This window comes from Acinonyx jubatus, chromosome A2 (assembly GCF_027475565.1).
Source record: "Acinonyx jubatus isolate Ajub_Pintada_27869175 chromosome A2, VMU_Ajub_asm_v1.0, whole genome shotgun sequence".
NCBI lineage: Eukaryota > Metazoa > Chordata > Mammalia > Carnivora > Felidae > Acinonyx > Acinonyx jubatus.
The window spans coordinates 72,012,560-72,028,528 of record NC_069383.1 but is presented as its reverse complement, the minus strand read 5'-3'; the positions used below and the strand labels follow the sequence as shown (position 1 = coordinate 72,028,528).

Below are 15,969 nucleotides of genomic sequence, written 5' to 3'. Positions count from 1 at the left end.
GAAAGGAAATGGTTAAAGTACACTCTGTTCAATGAATTTGTCATAGCCAAACGTCTCCTTTTCCCCACCCCCCTCCTTGCCCCTCCCTGGCTGCTCCCAAAAACTGCATAGAATAGTGAGACAAGATCATTTTCATCTGTGATTGAGTTTCTTCCTGCTGACTGTCTGGAGTTTCCCTATGAGCTGGTGTGAGGCACTGCTTCCTGTGGCTCAGAGCAAGACTCCATGAGGCCCGATGCACGTTGGGAACTGCACCCTCTATTCTGTAAGGCACCGAGGTAAAGAAAACTGGAGCCCCCGTTCCTCCCTTTCAAGGAGTGAGTAGACCCCTCACCAGAAGAGTGCACTGTCTGGTTTCTCTAATCTTATTAGATGGGTTTACTGAAACTCATCGTATGCTCACAGCCTCTTGCCAGATGCCAGGATCAGTTTTAGCCTTTGTGGTGACTGTGGTGGGGTGGAGGGGACACAGGGAGCCCTGCAAAGATTAGTCATTACTTCATTATTGAGTCATTTGGCCATACTGCCCAGTCAGCTGTGACCTAAGTTCATGCTCTGTGCCCTAGGCATGAGGTTCTGTCCCAAATCCTGGCACTCCAGGCCCGAGGCTTTTTGACTAAATTCTTCTAACATCCGATATTACTTGTGACAAGAATCTAGCCCTTATCCTGATCTAGAAACATGACACACCCAGGTGCTTTAACAACATAAACAATAATAACAGTGGCTCGGTTTTACGAAGCATAGGCAATGCAAAACACAGAGCTCAGTGCTTTACATGCACTGTTTCATTTAACCTCAGATCAACCCTAAGTGGGAAGTCTATAATAATACCCTCATGTTACAGTTGAGGAAACTGAGGTCGAGAGATGGTTAATAATGAGTCATAACTACCCATCTAAGAAGTGGTGGAGGCAACATCAGATGCTCCAAAGCCAGTTTGTGGCTGTTTCACTGTATGGTGTCCTTCAGACAGGCCTATGGAACCGTGTGCGGACTTGGGACTTGAGACCCTGCCTGAACAAAAATTTCCAGGTTTTCAAAAAGAAAAACGAATGAATGGAAACCATCCTGGTGAGCTTGATGTTGAGACCAAGTAATGTTCTTTGGTTGAACCCAAGAAAAGAGGGGATCCCAAGTAACCGCGAGCCGGCGGAGAACACAGAGTGCGTTTGCCACCTAGCACTTCAGTAGCTCATTTGTTCCTTCCACGCGTTTGGGGGTCTGTGACAGACTCTTCACCATGGTGAGCGTGGGGACTACAGAAACGACAGGACTGACGTGGGTGGTCCCTGACCTTGTGGGGCTTACGGTTTAGGGAGAGAGAAAGGAAAATAATCGTTAGATAAGCAGTGAGTGCTTTGAAGTAAGTAAGATGCTCTGGTGGGGAACAACAGAGCAATGAGGGATGGCCACCTAAAGGGGGTGCCATTTAATCTAAAAGATGACACAGAAGAGGCAGAGCCGATGAGGTCTATTCACGTCCCTTTCGTCTGTGAAAGTAGTTGGAATTTTCAGGCATTGTTCAAGAATGCTTTCCTTGGGTTCTGTTAAGGAGGTCAACCACTACACTTCACAATCCATGTGCTTTATCACTAGTGCTTTCTCCCGGTAGTTAAAAATGTCTCAAATTAGATATAAATTGAGATTTTATGCTTCGGCCTAGGACTGTTCTAATTTTTTAAAAAAAGTTTATTTATTTATTTTGAGAGACCAAGAGAGCACGGGAGGGGCAAAGAGAGAGGGAGGAGGGAGGATCCCAAGCAGGCTCCCTGCTGCCAGCGCAGAGCCCGATGTGGGGCTCGATCTCACAGATCTCACAAACCATGAAATCAGGACCTGAGCCGAAATCAAGAGTCAGATGCCTTAACCAACTGAACCACCCAGGCGCCCCTATTTTTTTTTTTTTTTTAATACGGAAAATCAAATCACTTCAGAATCAGGGATAAGAGAGAAGCTCTTTGTGTTTTGCGGAGTTCATCCAAGTAAGTGTACCATTTGTTTCTTCCCTGTGGAATGGTGATAATCAGTTCTAGGAAAGATGATGAAAGAAAAGAAATGGGTCCGGAGGGTCCTAAGGAAACAAAGCCAAATGTGCTATTCACATATGAGCCCTGAGGGGGACAGGAGAAGGCAAAAGCAGTGAACTGGTTCCAATTTTTTTCCCACCAATGCAATCTGTGTAGTGGTCAGATACGGCACTCAGAACCAAAGGCTTTTTCATAGTTGGCACTGGGGAGTCCTGACCCAGCCTATTTGTATTTCTGAAAATGGTTATTTTATCATCTCAAGAGTAGAGATTCTGGAGAGTCGGCTGAAGGCAACAGCACAGAAGACCCAGGCTCCTTCTTTACTAGAATCTGATTGCATTTTCTCTGAGGGAAGGGAAACCCCCTAAAGATATGTGGGACTGGCACTGGAGGCCATTTACAGTAAAGAAGGCAGTATTTTTGATGTTTAGAGGATTGGAATCATGATTATTTTCTTGTGTTCAAAGCCTGTAACAAAATGGTTGTATGCTCTCTACATGGGGCAATTTGATATTCCAAGACCCTCTACTCCCTGGCTTCCAGAAGTCTATTTTTTCTCCATTGTAATACTTCCTCTATACCAAATAATTAACCCTAATGACTAATCTAATCTCAAAGAAAAAGGCTTGTGAAATCTGCTCCTGATGCACAGAGATGCACAGAGTAAGTGCAGAATTACCCATTAAGTAACGTGTACGGTCTGACAAGGCCAACGCTCCTTTCCCAAGGCCTAGTCCCCCCGCAAAAAAGAGGGAGGAAAGCCTGTACTCGAATGATCAGAGCAGCCATTTTATTGTGTCACAAATATCCAGGGCCTTGGTTTCTTCCATCACACAGAAGTGACATGGAGCAGCATGCTGTCCTGCTTTGTCTGCCAGTGGAACTTCACACCAACTGACCGAAGCTGTCAGCACCTGGGGCTGCCAGTGTGGGCCTCCAGACCGTGAGGTCATAGGGTCAGATATGTGGCCTGGCGCTGTGCCGGGGCAGGGCTGTGTCTCCAAAGAGGCTAGCAGCCAGCCAGGCAGGGCCCTCTCTGTCACAGCTTGGCCACCTGTCTTCGAGGGAAGAAAATCCTATTTCATGAGGCTTGGCATAGAAAGCAAATTGTCTACCTCCATATCCAAAAGCACTTGAGTGGCAGAAGCAAAAGAGGGGAAAAGCATAGACCCCAAGTGTGGACATAAAAGGGGATCTCTTTGGAGATGAACCTTCTGGTTAATTTGATTTGGATTCCAGGGTGTTTTCACCCAGCTCTCACCAATCTTAAGCTGTGTTTCCTAGGCTTTTAAGAGAATTCTATTAATGAAGTAACACAATGCCAAAGAAATGGCATCACAGGGCTTTGCCCTTTCCTGCTTTTTAAAGGCCATCAAAACCATCATTCCCTAACATACCCATACAGGAAGAAAGAGGAGGCTTATCTTGTTTTTAAACTATTGTGTTACCAGCATTTCAGTGGCACAAGAAAGATAAGTAAACGCTTGCAAAATAAGGTCTGATCCAAGCCTCACCTGATCCGCAGTTTCTATCTTGCCGAGTGCACGTGATAATAAGATTTCAAGCTCATTAGAAACTGTAGTTCAATCCAGAAGTGTGCTTCTACCACACAAGGAGGGCTGCTGATTACTTTGCAGTGAAGCCACTGTCACAAACAGGATTTCCTAATGAGGTCTTAGGGCAAGGAAGCATCATTCTAACTTCGGCTCTGCCATCTGGGCGGCCCGCTGCTCCTCCCCTACTGTAAACAGGCAGTTGGAGGGGCCTGGGGAACACTCTTTCCTATTGTTCTTCATGCCTCTCGCTTCCCTTTCATCTCTGGTAATAGCTGGACTTTGTGAGTACACTGGATGATCTTCCAAGTCTTTCCTTTAGAGTTTTTTTTTACTTCATGGATACTCCTTAGAAGGGCTCCATCTTTTGGCCTCTCTCATCCCACCTGTATTTGCCCACAGGTGTGGCTTCATCGCTGGGCACCGTTAAACTGACTGGAAAAGGGGTCCTAAAGATCGTGTGTGCAGCTCTCACAGTCCAGCAGGGATTGTCCATAAAACATACTATTTCCCAAATTACACCTTCCACTCCAGACAGGCCATGCTTTTCCCAGAACACACTGCTATTCCTGTGGCTTGTCTAATGCAGTTCTTGTTAAAGATCCAATTGACTATCTCCAAGATCCAGCTCAGGACTAACTTCGTGAAGTCTCTATTTTTCTAGTCCAGTTCAGAATGATATGGAGCTTTTCTAAGCTCTTGTAGTATTTAAAACTGGACCACGTAGCTTAGAACTTACATGTGCACAGATTGCGGTCCACTTGCGAATCGTGACATCCTAACACATCAGGTCCATTTTTCTTATTTGTTCATGTAGGTTATAACCTCTTTGAGGTCCTGGCCACCAACCTTGGCACGTATAAGAGAGAAGTGGTCTTTTCTTTTTACTTCTTTGCTATCTTCCATAGTGCCCAGAATAATCTTAACCACCTGGTAGGTTTTTCAGAGAAAAAAACCCATAGGAATCCCTGGTTTTGGTAAAGTTTCATTTCCTTATGATTCAAGTGGACTGAATATTTAGAAGTGTAAACATCAGAAGTACCCAGAGGAAACATGTTAGAACCAGTGTCTACTTAATATGTTTATATCATTTTGATTAGTAAAAGGATGTAACGTTTCAATATTTAAAATAAGTGCTTTCTGGGAATATTAAGTAAAAACCAAACTTCACTGAAGAAAAATGTGGAGACTGTGTGACTGGGGAGAAATATGGCAAAACTATTTTGAGGAAGGCAAGGACTGAATGATGCATTCGGGTCCACTTTATGTCCAAACTACTCAGAATAGGCTGTGAGCCATAGGCTGCATGTTGATTCATTCATGCATTCAATACTTGTTTGCTCAGGGCCTACTTTATGCCATGGGTGTTAGATGTTAGGTATATGGTGGTCAGCATGAGTGGTGAGACAGACGGGTTTTAAACCTGGAAACACTATTATAATAAACATGTATTTGCAAACTGTGGTAAGTGCTACAAAAGAAAAGAACAAGGTGCTATTCCAGTGAAAATACCACAGGATTCTGATTTTATTTTGCATTAGAGAAGACCTCTTTGAGGAAGTAACATTTAAGATGAAATCTGAAGGATGAAATGGAGCAGTCAGGAGGTGAATTGGGGGGTGGGCAGGGAATAGTTCAGGCAAGGACTTCAGGAATCACTGCAAGCAGTCCCTTGGAGGCATGGATATAATTGCTGCATCTGCATGGCAAAGCCAATACACGTATGAATCTCAATAAAAAGGATTTGGGGTATTCATGGACTCATTCAACAGATATTTATGGAATGCCATGTGCAAGATACAGTTCTATGCCCTTGGGATATCCAAGTAAACAAAGCAAATGTCCCTTTCCCTGTGGAGTTTATGTTCTGTGACAAGACATAAAGCATTCACTTATAAACTTATATTCATCTAAATACTGCAGGTCTGGCAACAGATCTTGGTACGTATGTGATGAAAGCAGAGGAAAGAATCGTGATGTAAGGGATGGAACGGACAGCTGTTATAATTCTGCATGGGAACCTTGTGTTTTTGTGCATCTTTTGAGTTAGAGGCACTGGCAGCTTTTGTCCTGGACTAGATTTTCAAGTGAACAGCCTTGGAAGATAGACAGTATCTCCCTCTAGAGCACCAGCAGGTCGGTTTACTCTTCAACATAATAATGTCTCCTGCTGGGGCAAAGGTCAGGTGGACATGCTGCCCATTAGAAGAGTCAGGTTCCCTGGAGTCTGATTGTGTAACACAACCCACTGGCCCTCTTCTCATTTCCCTAAGGGAACTGTGCATACACTGGTACTCTAGCTGCTGCTATTGCTGGTAGTAATAAACTGTCCTTGTCTCTCAGCTAGAAGTCTTGTGTCTTCTGCCAGCCTCCATGAAACTGTGGCAGGCTAATTTGTTAGCTTGCAAGGAGGGTAAAATCTCAGATGCTTCACAGCTCTTGCCATTAGTCAATGGACAGACTGAAGAATGGGGACTTTTTAGTTCAGAAAAGTAAAACCCCAGAGGGAGATAAGGCCAAAGTCTTAAAATCAACCAGAGGAAACATGGTTGTGTTCACCAAACATGAATATCAAAACAAGGGGTAAATCCCTAACATTTAGGAGAGGTAAATTTAGGACAAAAGAGGAATTTCTTCACCTTATAGAATTTACCATCTCAGTAAATGGTGCTGGCTGAAAATATAAATTGTTTTCAAAAGGCCTCACTCAGTTTATGGATAACAGACCTAGAATGCCCAATTCAATATGTATTTGATGACTCAGTCTTGGCCAAGTGCAGGATCATGTCCTTCTGCAACACAATTCTCAGTATCTCTGTCAGAGAAGGATTATTGGGAAAAATTACTAATCCGACCTCACCAGGGCCATTTTTAATCTACAAAATAAAAATTAAACTCTTCACTGTTTTATTGAAGTCTAATTTAGATACACATACATACAGATATATATTTGAGATGGGTAACTATAAAATCTCCTTTACAGCAAAAATACAGTTCATAAAAATCTTAACCATAAATCTGAAATAATCTTGGTAAAATAACACTCATATTTTAGGGCAGTTTCCTCCCAAACTGGATGTGCAGAATACTTCCAGTAAACTTTAACAGGCATATCTTGATGACAAAAAAAAAAAAAAGTTCTGTGGTTAAAGATGTTTGGGGAGCAATGCACTATATATCCCGGAAATTCTAAAATCTACATTAATATTAAGAGCTCTGATGAGTCAGTCCCAAGTAAGGAAACTTTTGTTTAACCCAGCGTTTGTCAGAAGATTGTTTTAGTATTATCCTACTACTTCACAGCATGCCTTATATCACATCTTATGAAACACTATTCTATGAAACAGCAGATAGAGAAATGTCCTTTAGAGGTGTTAAAAAGATAAAGATTTTTATGGTAAGGAATATACCATAATGCCAACATTATCTATAAAGCCTCACTAATTTGAATTGAAGTGGAAAATAAGAGTGGACAGGTACAGAAAAGATTTCCTGATTTGGGTAGCTGATACAGGATGTGTAGGATCATCTTAACTTGAGGGGATCCTCAGGATCTTCTGTTTTCTTGGGTCTGAAAAGCCCCAATTTCAGGAATATTTCCATTTTTCCACAAAGCCTAACAATCATAATTATAGCCAACATTTATTGCTGCCAATCAATGTGATAGGTGTTATTTTGAGCACTTTACATTAAATTCTCACAATAAATTAGGAGACAGGTACTCTTATTATCCATTTCCACAGAAAAGGAAACTGAGGCACAGGGAGAGTAAGTAACTGGCTAAGGCTCCACAGCTGGTAAGTGAAAGAGCTGGGATTTAAACCCAGGCAGTCTGGCTCGAGAGTTATTGATCCCTACTTACACTCTACTACATTTGGAATTACAGCATGTATCAGCAAACTTCCATATTACAAGTGCAATTCAGACCACAAAGCAATTCGCCAAACCTTCCAGTTGGGTCAAGAAGCCTTATGTAAGTAGCCTGCAGAGCTCAGGGACCATAAAATTATACCCAGAACACATGCTAACACAACTTGAAAAGTCTGTCAAAGTTTTACAGTTGTGCCAGAAGAAAGAAAATACAAAAGAGACAGCATGTACCCATTGTCAAAACAATCTTCCCCTGGCATGATTTCTTTTCACTGATTTGTTACTACGTACAACATGTACAACATTAACCTTACATAAAGAAATAAGACACTACTAATATACTCATCCTCTTTTAATCACAGTAATGCTCAAGGCCACTTTGTTGAAATGGTTCATCTCTAAAATATCTTTCTTACAAAAAAATGATATACATGTGTATGCATATTCAGGCATACACCACCGCCCCATGCCCCCCCCCCCCCGCCCCCCCGCCCCATGCCCCTAATACTCAATCCTTTGTATGCTCTTAGTTGAGTGCCTACTGCTGGCTGAGTGTACCACTAGGTCCTTTTGGCCTTTGGAACTGGTGCTCCTCACTGTGTAGACATTCTCAGCCAGAAAGCAATTCAACAGCTTTTCTGAATTCAGCAATTCAACAGCTTTTCTGTACTCTGCAATGTTTACAGTTTATTCCACTGGTTTTGTTGCAGTGTTGCCATTCTTTTATATGTTGGTATATTTGTTAATTTTCTATTTGCTGCTGTAACACATCATGATAAGTGTACTGGCTTCAACAACACCCATGATCCACCTCACAGTTCTGTAGATCAAAAGTCTAGGGCTGGCTGGGCTCAGCTGGTTCTCTGCTAGAGTCTTATAAAGCTGAAATTGAAGCACTGGCTGGCTGCAATCCATTCTGGAGGTTCTGGGGTATATACTGCTTCACATCTCATTCGGGGAGTTGGCTGAATTCAGCTCCATACAGTTGCTGTTCTGAGGTTCCTGCTTCCTTGTTGGCTGTCAAGTGAAGGCCACTTTTAGCTCCTAGGGGCCTCCCTTTGGTTCTTAATGTGGCCCCTACGGCTCAGAGGCAGCAACAGTGGGCTGAATCCTTCTCACACTTAGAATCTCTCTGACTTCCCCTTCTGCCCCATCTCTTGCCTCTAGCCTGAGAAAGTTCTCTCTTTTAAAGGACCCCTGTGATTAGATTTGGCCCACCCAGATAATCCAGAATAATCTTCCTATTTTGAAGTTCATAACCTTAATTACATCTCCCAAATCCCTTTTGCCATTATAAGGAAACAAATTCACAGGGAGTAGGGTACAGACATATTTATGGGCCATTTTGGTACAACTTTTGATGAACGTTTCTGGCCAAGATCGCTAAACAGCAGTGAATGATAACACTAACACTATTTCAAAAACAAAAAACAAAAACAAAAATCCCAAACAAGGGCACATGAGTGGCTCAGTTGGTTAAGTATATGACTCTTGATTTGGCTCAAGTCATGATCTCACTGTTCGCGAGTTCCAGCCCCAAAATGGACTTTGCGCAGACAGCGCAGAGCTTGTTTGGTATTGTCTCCCTCTCTGTTTGCCCCCTCTGCTACTTGCTCTATATATCTCTCTCAAAATAAATAAACTTAAAAACAAAACAAAACAAAGGGAGAATTTCACAGCTTGATGTTAAATTCCAAGTTTTACTCTGCTTCCAGAAGACTTTTTAGGTCCAAGAAATAGGGTAAAGATCAGCAGCCAGTTAGGGACTGGTAGAAGGTCTATGACATAAATTGCATAATGAATTGCCTTAGATCAACAATTGTTCAAATGGGAGCTGGAAGAAATGATGGGCAGAAGCACAGGATGATTTCCAGGAACTTCAAAGAGGGTTACTGCAAATGTATATACCTAGGAGTGCATCTCCATTGACTGAGATAATAGTGAAAAAACAACAACAACAAAAAACACCCCAATTTTTTTTTAACATGGAAGGGCAGGAGCAGGATTCTGGACCAACCCTGGCATGCCAGATGGTGACCCTTTGGGGGATGCAGCAGCATCTAGGCAGCTAGAGTGCTCCGGGCAGTGGCTTTTGTACTAATGGGTATGGAAGTATGCCAGTATTTTAACAATGGGTACGGGATGCAGTACTACTAGCAACCCTAAGATATCCAACAATGTGAATATCATGAGAGATAATTTATAACTTTTCATAAATTATATTGATACAATTATTTTATGAAGCAATTCCATTGATGTTGAACATTTTGATCAATTCCACTTTTTGTATTAATATAATCTTTAAATAGAAAAAGTCAGCGTTCAAGAAAAATGGGAAGATGCCAGAAATTATGATATCAGGAGGAACAAATCACCAACCTGAAAGTTTAACCCAATCTGTCTTTTGTATCACTTCTGCAGTTTTCTTAAGGGTCAATTCAGCTTTCTGTGCCTCCTTAAGGGACTTTAATTTAGCTACTCCATTTCCATCTTCATAACTGTTTATCCCATTTACCTCCCTTTCTATTTCATCTTTAGTGTTTCACTTTGACCTACCCTTCTGTTATTTTTAAAGGTCTTTAGAAACCATTTTTTTTTCTACTTATAGGTGGGCTAAAATGAAACATAATTTTAGTCGTATTTAATTAGACTTTTAAATCTGATGGTACTCTCTGCCTGAAGCTTTTTCAGGGGAATTTCTGAAGTCCAATTATAGGGCTAGTCTCATAATAAGGACTATTAATTCATAATGGAATTATTTGCTTTTAAGCTTCATCCAGATCCTGTTGTGAAAAATATACTAACCTAACCACATTCCTATAGGGTCATTAGTATGGCCAGTACAAACAGGTGAGGTCTGCTTAAGTCCCAGTTCTCCTCAGAATGTCTGTGAAAAGTTGGGTGTTCGGTCTGTAGACAGCCAGTCCTTTCAGACTGTGGCCTCCCATTCTTGATGTGCTAATTTTGGTATCTCTTTCAGTTAGCTCAAATTTGCTCAAATTGTATTAAACAAACAAACAGTAACTGAATCCTTGTACATAGGAACCTTTTCTGTTGCCTTCACCTATTTAAATGTTTTTTAACATTTATTTTTGAGAGACAGAGAGACATAGCAAAAGCAGGAGAAGGGGAGAGAGAGAGAGGGAGACACAGAATCTGAAGCAGGTTCCAGGCTCCGAGCTGTCAGCACAAAGCCTGACACAAGGCTCGAAACCATGAACAGTGAGATCATGACCTGAGCTGAAGTAGGATGCTTAACCAACTGAGACATCCAAGTGCCCCTGCCTTCACTTATTTAAGATAACTCACCTGAGTATAAAGTTCTTGGGCACAGACTCCCCCCGACAAAGCTATAGATTTTTCTCTAATCTCGTGTGCCTTTTAAAGGTTAAATAAAAGAGAAATTTGAAGCCAGTCCAACTTTCCTTTTTGTATAACTGTCAAATAAATTAGTTTGTTCTTTGTAGGCTTTTCCCTTTCTCCATGCAGTTCAGACATTCGCCAGGTGTGCTCTGTGACAGTCTTTGTGGCAGATTCCGTGGGTTGCCTCCCTAGTATCCATTTTTCCCTTTCACCTTGTAAGAGAACTTGATGTTCTTCAGACCACCATCTATCTGGTCAACAGAATCCATTCCTCTGGTCTCAGTCCTTGGTTCAAGTGCAGGCATAGACCATAAGCAGTGCTAAGGATAAATTTTGCACTTTTCTTTGGAGCCCTGGTCCAGAGAATGTGTTCTTTGTCTGAGTGTCCTGGTGTGCAGGTGTGAAACCTGGAACCGCTATAACCACTTTGCCATGCGGGAAGACAGTCTTCTAAGATGCCAAGACATAGACAAGGGGATCTTAGAGAAATGGAGCTGCAGCCTCTGGATTAAGCCAACCCTGAAGCTCACCTATCTCTGGAATCACCATTCATGTGAACTAATAAATTCCTTATTCTTTAGTCGATCCAAATGGAATTTTCTGTACTCACAGCCCTGAGCACTCAAACTACTAGGGTCTCTTTTTCAATGTTTTCCATCCAAATATTCTGAGACATTTTAATCCACATACCCAAGTCCTGTCTCTGTTCAGGAACACATTTCTATAATTATGTTTTTGATTACTGCATTTCAAGGCCATCAATTTTTTTTTCTTTTTTTAAAATATTTATTTATTTCTGACAGAAAGAGAGAGAGAGAGAGAGCGAGAGAGAGAGCATGCACGTGTGAGCAAGTGGGAGAGGGGCAGAAAGAGAGGGAGACGCAGAATCTTTAGCAGGCTCCAGGCTCTGAGCTGTCAGCACAGAGCCCAATGCAGGGCTCGGACTCATGAGCTGTGATGTGAGATCATGACCTGAGCTGAAGTCGGATGCTTAACCAACTGAGTCACCTAAGTGCCCCAAGGCCATCAATTTCTTAAACCAGAGTTCCATTCTCTATTCTTCATATTTGTTATTTTCTTACCATTTCAAACCTTTTGTTCTTTTCCTCAGCATTCTGTGACAATGTCTCAATACTGTCCTTTAAATCAATGATTCAATTTCCTATAGTATTAATTCTACTTCTTACTCCCTCTGACCAGATTTTAATTGTGCCACTGTACTGGGTTTCCTCACAATTCCACATCTCATCCACTTCCCTTTCCATTTTAGTTTGCTATTTTTACATTTCAGAATGTTCAATTCTTGCGGCCTTTGTTTGTTTTGGAGAGTGTGTCTTCTAGTATTCTTTCAATTAGTCTACTAATTTTTAGAAAATTTCTTCTGATTTCACTAATCTTTTCAGTTTTATATCTTTTACTTAGGCTTCTGGATAATGTTACTTCTCTTGATCAGTAGTATTTTTTCAGAAGTCATAAGAATTTTATTCTTTTAATTGGCTTGGTTTTCTCATTCTTCAAAGAGGGTCAATCAATCCAGACAAGTTGTAGGCAACAAAATGTAGACATTACTTTGAATGCATTATGTAAATACTGAGTACTCTCTGAGTAGCTCTTAGATTAATTTTAAAAATGTTTTAAAGTTTACATGTTTATTTGATGAGAGAGTGAGAGAGAGAATGCACGAGCAGGTGAGGGTCAGAGAGACAGAATCCCAAGCAGGCTCCATGCTCTCAGCATGGAGCCCAACATGGTGCTCAATCTCGTGAACTGTGAGATCATAACCTGAGCCAAAATCCAAAGTCAGATGCTTAACCAACTGAGCCACCCAGGCATCCCAGCTCTTAGCTCCATTTTTAACATCTACCATGTTTCATCTAATATTGCTCTCGCGTGTCTACCTCCTAAATATCCCATTCTTCTCAGCTCCCCTGTTCCCTTTTTGCATCTGTTTTTCTGGTATACACACTCATACCTGCAAAAGAAAGAGATACCATGCTGATGGCAGAGGGGAGGCAACACACAGTGGAGATCTCAACAGAAACAGTGGTGGGAACAGCTGTTTTCTGAATTGGAGTCAACCTGTGTTTCTGAAACAAGGGAAGGAGAGAGAGGAAAAAAGGTCTATCTAACAATTTTTAGGTGCACATAACAAACCCAAGTCACCAAATGGGTATCTATCTATCTATCTATCTATCTATCTATCTTCCTACCTACCTATCCAGTAGGCTCCAGCCCAGCACAGAGCCCAATGTGGGGCCTGAACTAATGACCCTGAGATCAAGACCTGAGCTGAGATCAAGAGTTGAAGGCTTAATTGACTGAGTCACCAAGGTGCCCCCAAATGGGTTTTTAAATCTAGTTCAGGCTAAATGGGAATTTTTCCAAATAATTCTGATAATTATTTCAGTGCCAGTTTTAATTCTGGTGTCAGAAACTGAGAGAGGGGTAGTAGGTATCATTTTAAACTACAAGCTCTTAACATTTTTAATGACTTTTGATTGAGGGCTCACAGAGGCACTACAAGAAGCTGTTAATTTGTAATCCTTAAAAAAAGGTGCCAGTTTAGAGAAAAAATGTGAAATGTCCATATATTCAATTCATTCCCATTTTTAATCAGGACTATATACCATTTAACTGACTGTCTTCCAAATTAACTTTACTGCATGCTGTTACCTGTAGAATCCAATAGGACTCTGAGCAGCCAAACACAGAGCAACTGGCTTCCAAATTACTTCTGAATATCAAAATATTAGTATGTTATGTGATTATTAAATGGTTGGGCAACATAGCGCAAACACATTTGGCAGCCTCCTGATGCTTGATTCTAAGGTTTTGAATCTTCTCCCAGGTTTTGGACTGAGAATGTCCAGCAAACTAGAACTGTGCCAGCGATAAGAAAAGAACTAGCACTATCCAATTCACCTCACAGTAAAATCTAATTTCCAATGGAAACCTGCTTTTTGAATAGTCCCTTGCAATGGTCATCTGATAAGACTAGCTCATCTAGTCACCCTGAGAAGGCCGATGGGAGGCAGAAACTCAGTGTGAAACAATGAAGCATGGGTACCAGATAGACCAGACCACCCCACAGCACTGGGCCACATGGAGTTATGGACAGATTGTCATTACACCCTATCATTTTAGGACAAGACCAAGTAGAATCATTTGTCACATCTTACTATTTGTTCTAATTTGGTGCCTTAATACCGTTCTGTGGAAAACTATTCAGGTATATAGTAAAAGTCTCCCGAATAGAGAGAATTATTGTCTTGTCTAGTAAATATGCAAGATCGTTGTAAAGCCACAAATAAAATGTTACATGAAGCTTTGAAGGAATTACCAAGGCCAGACTTGACCCAAATCAGAGGTCCAAACTCCAGCTGAAGTAATTCTGTGAAGGCCTGATACTTTTTATTTTGCAGGGCTAAGAGGCATCTCTTATTCATGGGAGCCAGGGGACAACGAAGACAAGTTTGCCATTAACTGAAGATTAGACTGTTAAGAATTGGCTCTCACTGTATAAAATAGCTACTTTCTCTGCCGCTGTTCTATAATAAGAAGTGGATGGCTTCTGGTCTCAAACCAAATGTTTTTATCCCAAACAATGGCTGAAAGAGGTGACCAGGAAGACCGGAGACTTTATGACCAAGGTAGAACAGAGACTATTAGTGCTAGCAATGCAAGGGCTTCTGAAACAATTCCAGTGAGTAGACTCAGAATGCAAAATCTGAAGTGAATATGCACGGGGTCTGGAAAATAAGAAGACTAAGAAGGAAGGCAATGTGAAGAGAGGGCCACGTTCCAAGTGTTGCCCTGAAGGAAGATCAGAAATCAATACACATTATTCTCCAAGCCTAGGCACTCTGGAGCTCTGCAGAATGACCTTCATGTTGTCTGTCAACTGGAAAAAAAAACTACTCTGCAAAACTGCTGGGGACTTTAATCTTGAGATAATTTTTTTTTTAAACTGACAAAAGGAGGTTGATTCCTTCCCTATCACTATACAACTGATAAAAAGGAAACCCACAGTGAATTTTACGGTTGAAGGAGGTCTCTTATGCTTCAAACCAAGCTTAACAACAGTTTTTATAAAATTACCATATTACTTATATTTCACTCTTAATATTATCTTCTTAAAAATTTTTTTGAGTTTATTTTTGAGAGAGAGAGAGACAGATTGACAGACAGAGCATGAGTGGGGGAGGGGCAGAGGGAGAGAAGGATACAGAATCTGAAGCAGGCTCCAGGCTCTGGGCTGTCAGCACAGAGCCCGATGTGGGGCTTGAACCCACAGGCTGTGAGGTCGTGACCTGAGCCTCTTAGCCAAATGAGCCACCCAGGCGCCCCCCCCCCAAATTTTTTTAATGTTTATTTATTTTTGAGAGAGAAAGAGACAGAGACAGAGAGAAACAGAGCACAAGTGGGGAAAAGAGAGAGGGTGACACAGAATCTGAAGCAAGCTTCAGGCTCTGAGCTGTCAGTACAGAGCCCGACATGGGGCTTGAACTAACAGACCACAAGATCATGACCTGAGCCAAAGTCAGACCCTCAACTGACTGAGCCACCCAAGTGCCTCTTAATGTTACTCTAAAATGCAGGTAGAGAAGGAAGCCAGGGCTTACATGAGAGTCTATCTTGTTTTAGTCTTGACAACCCTTCTTAATCTTTGAGAAACTCAATCCTACCTTCCACCTTAAATTTAAACGAGTTTAATAGAAGCTTTTTGGAGGGCAATTTGGTTTAGCTGGCAGAATTTTAAATATGCATGTTATCTGACCCTGTAATTTCACTTCTGGAATTCACCATACAGAAATACTTGGACAAATGTTCCACAAAATAAGCACAAGGATTTTACTGCAAAATTGTTTGCAAGAAGACTAAAAACAACCCCTAAATGTCCATGAATGGGAAACTAAATTGTGAAATAAATGAACTGACAGTTATTCAGCAGTTTGAAAATGAGCTAGATATCTATGAACTGACATAACCCATTATAATAAAATAGTGAATAAAGCAATGTATAGAAGAGTGTGGTATATAGTGTAAGCCCATCTCTCTGACATAAATTTACAGATGTGCCTGTGTGAGTATGTATATATGCATTTATAAACATACACACTTTTGAATTTGCAATAAAGAAGATCTGGAGGTGT

General features: G+C 41.3%; 1 protein-coding gene and 1 long non-coding RNA gene across 5 annotated transcripts in view; one reads left to right on the top strand and one right to left on the bottom strand.

Annotated features, from left to right (window-relative positions):
- Positions 1 to 15,969, bottom strand: part of CDK6 (cyclin dependent kinase 6) — a 256,288-nt gene that overhangs the window by 43,567 nt on the left and 196,752 nt on the right. The window lies entirely within an intron of this gene.
- Positions 144 to 15,829, top strand: LOC128314791 (uncharacterized). Its single transcript, XR_008296839.1, has 3 exons — positions 144 to 278; positions 973 to 1,246; positions 14,239 to 15,829. It is a non-coding gene; the product is annotated as an uncharacterized LOC128314791 (long non-coding RNA).